The sequence below is a fragment of the Odontesthes bonariensis genome, chromosome 1 (genome assembly GCF_027942865.1).
Source record: "Odontesthes bonariensis isolate fOdoBon6 chromosome 1, fOdoBon6.hap1, whole genome shotgun sequence".
Classification (NCBI taxonomy): domain Eukaryota; kingdom Metazoa; phylum Chordata; class Actinopteri; order Atheriniformes; family Atherinopsidae; genus Odontesthes; species Odontesthes bonariensis.
This window is the reverse complement of record NC_134506.1, coordinates 15,213,933-15,227,110: the sequence shown is the minus strand read 5'-3', so window position 1 is coordinate 15,227,110 and position 13,178 is coordinate 15,213,933. Positions and strand designations below refer to the sequence as shown.

General features: G+C 39.7%; 1 protein-coding gene across 1 annotated transcript in view; it reads right to left on the bottom strand.

Annotated features, from left to right (window-relative positions):
• pde8a (phosphodiesterase 8A) overlaps positions 1-13,178 on the bottom strand; it is a 58,034-nt gene that overhangs the window by 42,904 nt on the left and 1,952 nt on the right. The window lies entirely within an intron of this gene.

Genomic DNA, 13,178 nt, shown 5'->3' with positions numbered 1-13,178 from the left:
GGTGACACTGCCAATACTGTCAAAGCTAATGATAAAAACCAATGATGTAAATCAGGGAGAAATGGCAAATCCTTTGATGAGAGAAGACCTGTTGAGACCAATCTACATTAGCATCCAAGTACAGGTCCTCCCACTCAGAGATATCTAATGTTACAAGATATCTCCACCAAACCTGAAGCGGACTAAAAATGTGCAGATTAAGAGCTCATTGTATCCTGTAACACACCTGATATCAGCGACAGAAACTATTTCGTAAAAGATGTAAAAGCTGTAAACTTGTACTCAAAATTCATTCTCTTGATTCAATTCATTTTAGCTCTATTTTAATTTCCCAGATTACATTCTGCATCGCTGTCAGTCAAATCACAGCAAACTGAATAAAGCACAAGTGAAAAGCACAATGGATGCCCCCAGTTGGTGTGGCTACCTCAGAATTTGCCTGAAATAGCGGCACCAACCAATTCAACCAATTTAAGAAACAGCAATTATAAGTAAGTTAATTGATTGTGCAATATAAATTTCCAGATTATCTGCATGCTCCAACCACTTATTGATAAATCTCTGTCGACAAAAATTCCCGAGGTAGTGGGTCGAATTCTGAAAATGCTTAATTGTTACTCATTACACGTGCTGTCCAAAATACAAAAAACTTCTAATCACATGCAGTGCTTCCATAGTACGCCCTGACCTTTATTCTGTCTGCAGTGACATCTCTCCTACCTCAACGGAAACTCAAGCAGACGGGAAAGTGTGCGCTCACACGCATAGGGGGAAGACACGGAGTAACTCACAGGAGACTGAACTTGTCCTGGAATTCAGTCCCAAACGCCCTTGAATGACGTCCATGGTTTAAAAATACAGAGTTTGCAGAAAATGGATGGGTTACTTCATCCTTGGTGACCTGTTCCAGTTTCTCACTGGTGTTTTACACATCCCGAACATCATCTTAGATATCACGGAAGCCATCAGAAGATGTGAGATATCAGTCAAATGAGGTCCATTTTTCATCTATCACAGGGAAATTGTACTATGAAATTTAATATACGAAAATCTGGTCCCCACATACTAAACACAAGAACATACAGACTCTCAAAAGCACACCATGAGTGCTTATTCTGCTCCTAAAGAGAAAACCTGTTTTCTTGGCAAATGTCAAAAGCTGTCCATGGCCAGCAAACTATATAATGTGTGTGTGTTTTACAAGAACTAGCCTCCAGTTCAAAACAAAACAATGCAAGCTGGATGACAACAGCCAGCTGCGAGGTTGTGCTCAGCCGAGTGGAGAGCAGAGAAGGGTCCTCGCTGTTTCAGTGGCGACAGTTGGCGTCTACTGCGGTAAACACTGAGGCCCTGTGTTTTGCTGCTGTATACAGTATTCTCTTAGCTCATCTAAAAACATGAAACCTCTCTGTACAGCGATTAATGATCAAATATGCCAAGCGTTGCTCATTTTTTACATGACGCTTACTTCAAATGGGATTTTCAGGTATTGCGGCTTCGCATTGAGCAATTTCTTCTCACCTTTTTCTCTTCTGCTGAGTTAACCAAATATTCCTCTCCCTTGTATGTAGATAGCCATACTTGTCATAAAGTTAGTAATTTTGTAGCATCAGGGCAAAGGCTTACAGAACTGGAAGCATGCCTCAGCACCACTGAAAATAACCTGTTCGCCACAGTAACTAAAGCAGCAGGCTTGGGCCGGTGTGGGCAGAGCTCCTGCAGGTCCCGAGCCGCCGGGAAGCCAGGCCGTCGGAGTGACAGTGCAAAAGGAAGCGTGGCCCAAAACGGAAACCCAAAGTTTCCTTTTTTGATGAAGGCTACTTTTTTTTTTTTTTTTTAAATCACATTAGCAAACTTAACCATTTGTAAACGCAAACCAAAAAGGCAATGCGGTCAGAGTAAAGCTTGATTTTTGCACCAGTCTAAGGAAGAAAATCTACGCTGGTGCGAGCATTCATGCTCGAGCAGCATGGGCTTTCATGCGTTCGCAGTTTATTCCTCCAACCGTTGATAATGGCAGGTTTCTGCCGCTGCTTCAAACAAAGGTGACTGAAAACAAAAGTTAGCGGATGTAGCTAATAAATACTAAAAACAGCAGTTACAATACTGAGATGACTGCAACACAGATGAAGAGACCATGTGAACCAGTATCAAGCCAAGTTTTTAGACAAACTGGTGAAGCTTTTAAAATATAAAAAGGCAGCGCACTGGTTAATGTGTTAGCATTATGAGCCTGATGCAATTACATTGCTTGTTATATTTCAAAGTGGGAGAGTCACATTTGTTAAGGTCTGCATTGCCACAATATGTGGCAAAATTTTTGGGGAGGCATAAGCATTAAGTTGAAGCATAAATCTTAAATCTTAACAAACTGGGTCAATGTAATATAATCACACTGTGAATTTTGAGTTGAAAATTTTCTAGAACACCTATGTATTTTTTTTCCTCATTGTTAAGTCTGGCAAACTAAGGTCTACTGCCCGAAAATATGTTTTTTTTTGTCCATCATAAAATACATAAAATCTTAATTCACTATAAGTCATATATGATTTACTACATGTTTGCAAAAAGGGAAACTTGTTAGAATACGCAATATTTAAAGAATGGTGTGTAATGCAACGGCAGCTTCAGAGTGTTCCAAAGTTCACCCAAAGTAAGCTTAGAGAAACGGTGTGTGAAATGGTGTTCTTGGCGTCAAAAATTACATTTTTTTAAATCCCACAGTTAAACATGTAGTAATAATAATTTACACAAACCATCTTTTATAAATCTGAAGTCCATACAACTCCATTTACACCTATGGAAAGAATACAGTTGTTGTTTCCCAGGCTTTGCTGTTCTCCTCCTGAGGAACAAACTAAACTTCTTGCGTAAAATTGACGGGTGTAAATTAATCAAACGCAGTAGATAGATCCAAGAACTCATGCACTTTCTCCAGTGTTCACCTTCAAGGTATTTCTGTCCTTATCCAGATTACACTGAAATCCCCATAAGACCTAGACAATCCCCAGCTATCCAGGGCTCTGGGGCAACCCCTTAATAAACCCCTCCCTTCTTTCTTTGCCACCCCCACTTTCCCTTTTATTAGCACCTGCTCCTCCATGAGAACACCTTCAAATTTAAGTATTAAGTATACAGTATTATCTTTTTCTTTCAGGGCTTTCATGTTTTGTCTTCAGCTCCTGCCAGTGTGTAAATTTCCACTGCCAGCCACATGCATTTATAGATCTGGTGCATGTGGTTTTGATTCTGCTTCTTTCTCTAATCAGTCAAGGTAAGGTCAAAGGCCAATGAAGCATACGGACAAGCTGAAGGAGCTTGGAAAATCTAATGGGAGTGTTGCTTGGTCCAGTGACACTACAGTAATCTTACCAGGAACCTTTCCACTGTAGTCAACCCCTCCTCCTTCCACAGTAAGTCAGACATGACAACAAGAAAAGCAGAGCACAAAGCAACTCGCAACACAAGTCAGAGGAGTTCACACATTTTTCTTGCCAATGCAATACCAAACTGTACAGTCTTAATAACCTCAGCAAACCAGTGCCTAAAGACAGCTTTGAAATTAGCAATACCTCCACTCTACCACCCATACTCATTCTGCAACTGTGAGTGGCTCCACCTCTCCATAGCAGCTTATACGTTTTGGAAAATATCAGAAGTGGTTCATCAGAGCACTTCAGACGGTTAGAAGTGCATTAGATAATCACTTAACCCCCCCCCTCACTTCTCTTCCTCACCTGCTAAAACAGGAGCACTGATGTCACTGTTGCATGAGGGATTAGTGAGTGACATGAGCTGCAGCTTGGCACACAAAACTATACTTGATATAAACTCACACAGGCACGGGCATACACTCCAGCACGGAATGAAAAAGGCTGCTCACAGACATTCACATGAATGGAGATTTTTTTTTGTATACAAAGACATGAGAGCAGCTGGGTTTTTGCAAAAAATCTCAATAGATTTTTACAGAACACAATAGGCAGCAGTGGGATTTTAAATCGGGTTCATTCGGGTTTAAAAACTATAAATCACCATACCTAATTATTGCTGGTAAATTTACGCACAAACTGTGATCTCCAGCCTCGCTTTTAATTAGCTCTTTTAATTAACATTACGATACAACACGAGTGTTAAAAAGCAGACATTTTTTCAAAGGATTACAGATGAGATGCAGGTTTGCATCTTCAAGCTCAGAAAAACAAAGGGGAAGCGTTTTTTTTCCCCAGAAATTGAGTAAAACTGCCTCTGCTAAATTTAGGAGAAAAAAAAGGAATCACAGGTTAGAACTATGCTCCCTTTGTGCAGGAACAACGTAGAGAAAACAATATGCTTGTTTAGTGTTATTTAAAATGTAGAATAATATTTCATCTGGCCACAAGCAGCTTTGCTGGTTTAGCTGTATACAGTTCAAACGGGCGACCTGTGAGGAATGTAATCCGTCTGGTGCAACAGGTGCTTCTCACAGACATGCGGGAATATTTGAACATTTGTTCACCTCTATTATAAACATATAAATGTGTTCTGCTGTCTTTCATCGTTTCTCTCATGCATTTCAATATTCTTAATGGGGCACGTGGTCTCATAGTTTCCATTGAGACATTTGCTGCTCTCACATGGCTTCCAACAAGCAATCCAGATCTAGTTAAAGAGATATTTTGAAGTTTAGTGCGTGTCTTCGGGCCTTTTCAAACCAAGAGGCCAAAACAAAAATATGTACAAAGCATGAAAATTGCTCTAAATTGTCCCAATAAAGTCATGCAAAGAATGTTTTCAATAAAAGATTAGATCAAATCAAAAGTAGGAAGATGTAAAACTTCAAGTATCATAACAAATGACTGACTTTTTATTGACTAAAACTGAAACACAAGATTGGATATCCTTTTTGAACTTTGCATCTCATGTAGTGAAAAGACACTTTTGATGCATTATAGCCCCAAATGTTGCAGGCCAACACTGAAATGTAAACATTTAGACTTTCAACAGGGACCTTTTGATTGTGTTTGAGTGAGGGCAATGCAGATTTGCTTGCTTCCTGTTTCTGAAAGCTGTCTGCAAAAATTAATTTGAATATCACGGTCAAAAGGATTTCATAACTCCAGTGAAGGCAAAGAGTCAAATTTGCCACAACTCTGCAAAAGTGTCAAATAAAGGGAAGTGATGTGAACTTACTTATACCCAAAAGTAGCTCTGCTTTGGGCTGAATTCATGTGCCGACCCTTAATGTGACCTTCAAACCATACACATCACAATCACAATGTGCACCATTTGTACTCTGCTCTGGGAAAATTAAAAGGGAGATATCAACTGAGGGTGTAGTAAATCTACAGAGTAAAAAGACAGAACACACTCAAGGGAGTTTGGCATCATGGCTATGTCCAGAAAGGAGATGAGCACTGCTAACATAATGCAGGGTCAAAAGGGTCAAAGAGAGTCTTCTGTGTTTACTCCAGCCAATAAGCCGCAAATCTGTTCACATAAATCCACTGAGGCTCTTGTTTGTCCAGCACCTCTGAATTGAAAATACAACCCCATAAAATGAAGGCAAGTGGGAGCATAACTGCCAAATTTTGCAGTCAAACACCAATCAGATGTACACTGTGTAATCTAATTCAAATCCACTATTAATTGGTTCTTTGCTAATCTGGCCCCAGGAAAAGTCTTTCAACATACTGAGATGTATACATGCTTTCCTTAATTTATTACAGTTGTGAAGACAGAGGTGTAATGAAGCGGGAAAATGTCCAAAGTACTACAGTAACCAGAAGCAGTTAACATGGCTTTTAGGACTGTAAACGCAGTGTGATGTGCGTGATTACAGCAGAGTGCAATCACTACGCAAGGCTCTCCTCCAGGGGAGATTAAAGACACAACTGTGGACACCAACACTGTGACACTATGAAAGATAGATGACTCTTTGATAAACTCCTCTTTTGATAAAATCTTCTACACATGATGTACTTTTCAAAAACCCCTCACAAGTAAGGCACTATGGCCTCGAGTGTGGTATATGACCGTACTGTGGGTGCATTCACATGCAAAGAAAATGACAGGACACATGAATGAAAATGGCTGTAATGCAACCAAATGAAGAAAGAAGTTTTTAAAGTACATATTTATGCATGTGGCCCTCACTGAGTAGCTGATAAATATTCTAATTATTTCAATAAGTGGTTTACAGGGACATGGGAACTTCATACAGTAACAACTGGGTTGATTTGACAAGAGTCATTTTAACATTTTGCTTGATTTTCAGTTTCTTTTCATGATTTCACTTGTTCTTACTTAATTCACAACTTCTGTTTTGGATTTTTTGTGATCCCTGCACAACTAATTGACTAATAGCATCATTGGATGTCACATCGGCAGTCAACAGACTGAAGAAATAAACACACGCAATCAATTAGGCCTTGAGCACAGCACTATGTGCTGTGAAAGACCATATTCCTCAGCATTCTGGCCCTGAAAGTCTGGACACATGGAGAAGGAAGCTACATTTGAAGCACACATCAGCAGCCTGACAACATGTCCGCTGCAGATGCTCAAATATTAGGGAGTGGTTCTTTCAAGGAGGAGCTCTAAAGGTCACCAGTGGACCTGAGCCCACACACAAATCTACATTCCTGTGAGCTCCTGAACATGAACAGAGAGCGCTTCTACAAATTAAACACTTGTAGCACCTTGTTTTGGAAGAATACCATTTCAGTAATCTCATGAAACTATCACATGCTGACCATATGATACCAAATTCTTAACCTGGAGGGGGAGCTGAAGAAGCTTTGAATGTGGCCTTATTTGTTAAGACTATTTAAAAAACAATAGGAGGTTCTGTTTCGTAAGTGAGCAAGAGATGAAGAGACCCTCTATATTTACACTCAGGGTGACAAAGGTATTCATAGTGTTATCCTAAAGAGATCTCTACTGTCTGCAGAGGCAGGCTACCAAATTGACCTGTTCTGAGAAATAAAACGTAGTGAAACACTTCACTCTGAACCCTTGGACGTCTTACGTAGAAACAAGGGTGATAAGACGTAGAACTGCCTTTATATCAATCAGTTAAGTGTAGTTGCTCCCTGGGCCCCAACTTGCTTCCTCTAAACTGCTGCTGCTCGTGTGCTAGTGGAGATAAATGACATGGCAAAAAAATAAATAAAAACTCCCCTCTCTGCCCCCTTACTGCCCCTGCAAACACTTTAGACAGGAAGGGAAATTCAGGGACCCTGGAGTGACAGTTGTTTAAATTAAACATAATAACACAATGAACATTTTAGGAACTGTACTCAAGTAGCTTGTAAAATTCAGTTTCATGTTGGTGGATTTAAAGTGGGACAAATCCTAGTATTACACAAGAAAAGAGAATCAGACAGTCTTAAAGGAATAAGTCATAATTTGGGGAAATAGAAATTTTCTTGTCAAGAGTAATAGTATAAGATACCACCCTCCTGTATGTCTATTAAATATGAAACTACAGTTGGCAGCTATGCCATCTTAATATGAAGACTGAAAACAAGGGCACAACAATACTCTGGCTCTCTTCAATTACAACAAAACACACCTTCAAGCAAATCTAAAGCTAGCCAGTTAACCAGTCAGTATGTTGGGTTTTTTTTTGGTTTGCTTTTGCTTGTTTGTCTGCTTGTTTGAACTATTTGCTATAGGACCAGAACTTTGCCTCTGGGACATTCTACTAGGGGCAGTGTGGCAGAAGTCAGTGCCATGCACTGAGCTCTGAAAGACTACTGCATATTCCTGTGACGTCTCTGATATCCTTTTTTAATGAAAGTTTTTTCAGTGCTGCTTTGGGGCTAGTGCTAGAGCTAGTTTCAAGTTGGTCCAAGCTAAGAACCAGTTTGCTTTTCCACAGGCAAAGAGCCACAACAGAGTCATGTCTTTACGTCCCTTTAAAAGTCCGTTCCAACACATTTGACCCTCTTTCAAGGGTATTCTGAATTTCTGTAAAGTACCGCAGGGCAGGAGTTTATCTTCACAAAAGCAACAACAGATTACATTGTTTGTCTTGTTTTCCCAGCAAGCAGATGTCTTAGACTAGACTAGACTAGACTAGTCTAGTTTATGAATGTTTGGTGTTTCCGAACTCTAACCAAGAACTATCGATGGCGATACAGTTTGGATTTGTACACGTCGATTCAAATAGAATCTTTAAACGCAAGCTGACTTAATTAAAGCAACTGACAAAGGTAAGAACTATAGTTCACACTGTTTAAAAATTCAGCTCTAAACGGTGATTATGAATGCCACTCTATGCAGCACATTGGACACTGTTCACATACATGACGGGCAAAATTATCCATTGAACAGCAGGAACATTAGAAGGACACTGAGCACATGTTCCTCCACTGCTGCTTCAGTTGTAGGTCTATGATGCAATTTAGTTTTTTACTGTATTGCTTGAATTTAACAGAATCACTAAAGTAGCTCTGGATTTTTAAAACAGGGGTTACAACATTTTAATTGGCCCGACTGGTCTCACAACTCCACCCTCAGTCCCTGACATAAGCAGTTCTTCCCTCTGGCCTAACAAGTTGCCGCCTATGTAGCACCAGCTTTTCGGGGCTGGAGCTAGAGCTTTGGCAGTCAAAAAAAGAAAGAATTGGTTTTAAGTTAGGCTCTGAACCAACACTGGAACCACTTTGGTGGAAAAACTCTGAAAGATAAAGATAAACACAGTTCATCAAATGATCCATGAAGCAGCTGCAAAGAAAGATGACACCATGGCCATAAAAGTCAAGTGTATGTTGGAACTTCTATGAGTGTAGGTAGGTACTCTACAAGTGCATCAAATTGTCCATCAATTTAATTGTGATCATAAAAACAGCTGTCCGATGGTTGGATATAACTGTATTCAAACTGAGCATTGAAAGAGTTTGATTTCAGAAGAATAGTAATACAGGACAATGGTAAATAAAAAAGATGAGAGCACAGAAATACTGATGACCAAATGAATGAGGGAGAGAAAGAAAAAGAGCCAATATCAGTCTCCATCCTCTCAGCCAGCAGAAAAAGCACAGTGGATTAATTCATCACCATGCTAAGCCTTTGCCCTCCTCTGGAATAAATTACCCAATGACTCTCAACTCAGACTAAACACACACACACACACACACACAAAACTGACCAAAGAGAGCACACAGACACAGCGGGAGAGAAAACTTGACAAATGCAGAGAGACTGCTCAGGTCAGACGAGTAACATATCTTACTACACACTCATTAAAAGTCGGATGTTTCTCATGAAGTGTTTGGTATAAAGATATTTAGTTAGCACTAGTTTCGCATTTACCAGCTAATAGAAAAAGGGACTTTGTGTGCCTTGTCACCTCTAAGTTTGGGAGGGTTAAATGGTTGAAGTATTTGGTGTGGCTGAGTGACTCCAACACTTAAGTTATTACAGTGCTGACAGAAAACCTTCAGACCCTTTCAAGCTTTCAAAATGTTGTTTCAGACTCATCTTAAAATGGCTTCACATTATTGATTCTTCACCAACTAATCATCCACAATGACAAAACAAAAACTGTTAAATGAGCTCTGGTGCATCTTACTTTTATTATGTTTACAGACGTTACTACAACTTGACTGATGTGTTTAAAATGAATTATGGCATTAATATACCGGGTAACAAAAGAGAAAATGCGCACCTGTCGATTTAAGGTCGCAGTGTTGATTGTATATGTCAGAGTGGACCATCATGGCAAGCTTGTGTCAAAGCACAGATATGGGAAAGATAGATCAAAATTTTCTTATCAAAAGAGTCTAAAAGCATCCAAGACTCCATCTATTTAGAATGTAGGTATTTTGGTACCACTACCAGCCTTCCTAGATTTTGCTGCCCAACCAAACAGAGTAATCTGGAACAAGTAACCAATAAACTAATGATTCTATATTAATGGGATCCAGAGTTCCACTGTGGAGATGGTAGAACCGTTAGTGCAGCCCTTCACCATCAGGTCTTCATGATAGTAGGACACTGTTCATGCTAAAGAGCACATGACAGCCTTGTGGGGATTTGTCAAAAGGTACCTCAATGACTCTCAGTCCATGAGAAGCAAAATCCTCTAATTTAATGAAACAGAGATTGAACTTGGTGGCTAAAGCCCCCAACGGCATGTTTGGAGGTGGCCTGGTTTCACAGCAGTATAAATTGCTATTTTGTTAGGTTGCCTGAAGTTAAGCACTTCAGCGTTAGATTTCAAACCATTAATGCCATGGATTAATGTCACTAAGCAGTGCATTTCTTATCCAACCATAATGCCCTCTTAAACCTAATCAAGCTGTGACCCAACCCTAACGAAGAAGTTGTGACCGACTTTAACCAAACAACAAGGGTATGATAAAGCGTTGACAGAAGAAACCAGGCACCGAGCATCACCTCATTATCACCACAGTCAAGCATGGTGATGGCTGTATCGTTCTGAGGGGATGTTATTATGCAACAGGATCCTCAGACAGGAGCGAAAGTTTACAATTCAACAAGACAACAACCTGACGCATACCAAAGAAAACACAGGATTGGCTTTAGGAAAACATTTCTGCTAAGAACAATGGGAACAACTTCCAAGAAAAAGTGTGCCAAGATGACTTGGGGCTGTCACCGCTGCCAAAAAGGTCTGACTACTTAAATGGGATGTTGCAGTCTTACAATCTATTTTTGCTTTGCCACCAAAGAGTACTGTATCAACTGATCAGAAAATAATCAACCGAATTCAGGTTGAGTCTGAAACATCAGAAAACGTGCGAAATTCTAAAGGGGTCAAGTAACGAAAACATGCAACATGCAACAAGCACAATGACATTACTCCTTAAATACGTGTTTGCTTAGTAGCCTTTATTGCCCTTTTCCATCAACACTAAGAGATTAATGGTGAAGCTGATCCTACATTTGCTGTTCAAGCACAAGAGCTACTTGATTTCCTTGAGTGAGAGGGATCAGACTGGAAAAGTCAAGGCCAGATAGATGGTGTTGTGTTTGGCTGAGGTCTTTCTCTGTACGTTTGGCCTGACACACACACACACACACACACAGAAAGAAAAAAAAGCCCACTATCGCAGGACCTTGTACTTGAGCCTTATCACCAGAGCAGCTCAGATGTGTGTCTTTGACAAAGACCCACATCACACTCCCAAACTTCTATTGAATCTTTCTCACACTGCAGGCGCCTGCAAATGTTCTCGCCCTGCCTCTTTCTCTCCAAGTATACAAAAAAAAAAATGTAATAAAATGTAAGCAAAGATACAGCACAGTCTTAACATTTGCACAATTCAGTTTTGTAATACTCAAAATTTGTGCACTTTGTGACAGATACTGCCATCCTTTGGGGAATAGATTCAAAGATTCAAGCAGAAACATGCACATAGAGACTAAAAACATCACAGAAAGTATTCAAAATGTCAGTTAAAATGCTTATGCCAGGTCCTCCTTCATGATTATGCTGAAAATGTGTTATTTCCACATAATTTGTGATGAAAATTGTGAGGAATCTCAACATTTCACCATCATATTTCCCAAAGCTCAGTGTGATATCATGCTTGCTCAGTGACCAAAAACCCAACACCCAAAGATACTCACTTTCATCATTCAACGGTGTGGTTAATCAGCAACTCACTTCAGGTCGACTTTTTGCTGTCACCTTGTAGGATCTAATGCACAACTACTGTTTAACAAACAGGCTGCGCTATCTCTAGATAAGTAACATACTGCAAGAAATTAGTGATTTTTCAGGTACATTGTGTTGCAAAAGGCCTTATTAAATCCACAGGCACACAATTCCACAACAATCAATCTATTGATCGCCTTAAGAAGCAGAAATCAAAAGGGCTACAACAACCAGCAGCAGAGGTTTGCGTCATCCACCTTGAATGCATCACAACAGGCTGATGTGCACATGATTTTTAATGAGAGCAACTATAACATAGTTTCCTATACAATACGGTGTAATTAAATCTGCCTCCTCGCTGGGGGAAACCTTAGATGATGTTAAAGATGACACCTTACAGAACAGAGATTAACCATTTCCAGCTGGAGAAGATTTGTATACCATTAGTCTAACTCAATCAGGGAGCTAATTCAATCAAAGGCACAGTGGGCGTCCTGACGGGACTTCTCACTGCATCCTGTGGTGACATTGGTCCACAAAATTTAGCTTGACAAGAGGCCCTCAAATAGCTCGCAGTCTGTCATACAAAACACACAGATACGCTCTAAAATTGAGAACAAAAACGAACTTTTTCCTTTTTTTTATAAATAGGCGCTTTGCATGTGCAAATGCATTAGCCCAAGCATTACAAGGTACCTTTGACTTTATCATCAATGTGACTCTCCAAGGGACACAATTATTCTTCATTTAGAGACAGAAACACTGCTCAGCTACCACATTTTCTATCAATGGGACAAAGCTGAAAACCTGAAAACACATCAGGTTCTTTACTTTTCTGTTTCCAGCAAAGAGTAGCACTTTTCACACATCTACCACTTGATTGTTGTTATAGGCATGTTTAACAGTGTACAAAATTCAAAAACGCAAATAATGAAAAATCTTAATAAGAGGAGCTGATTGATCCATGCATACAGGCAGGCATGGCCCAGATTGTTACATTTAGACTAATAACTTACAGGCCAAATAACAAACTGAACAGTTTGTGTATTTCTTCTTTTTTCACTTTTTCTTCTTTTTTTGTTTGTTTGTTTGTTTTGCAATAAGTTGCTTTTTATTTTTTTTTAGAATGTTGTCTTAAATGCATAGTTTCCATTCAGCCAGCTCAAAATGCTTGTGGCACCTAAATGCCAAATTGTATGTGTGTTAAACTTAAAGTTGACTTTTTCCATAAGATCCCACTTAAGAGGACAACCCGCTGAGAAGCACGACTGGTGGAAAGGTGAAGCTGAGGCCAAAGGTGTGTCAGCTGATGAGCCATGTTTGAGAACAAATGTCAGTGCTTTATGCCTAGATTTCAGTTCTATAAAGTCAAAATAGCTCATGCAGTAGGATAAGACAAATAAGAAAAAATAAATAAACACATGCTTGCGTCATCCTGAAACTACAAAGAAAACAATAGCTCAAGTTAGTGTGAAGGGCCGGTGACCCCACGTCTTCCAGAGTGTGTATCAAGGCCCGTTTCCGCCGAGTTTGAAAAAGCAGTAAATTTGGTAATGTTGAAGTTTGA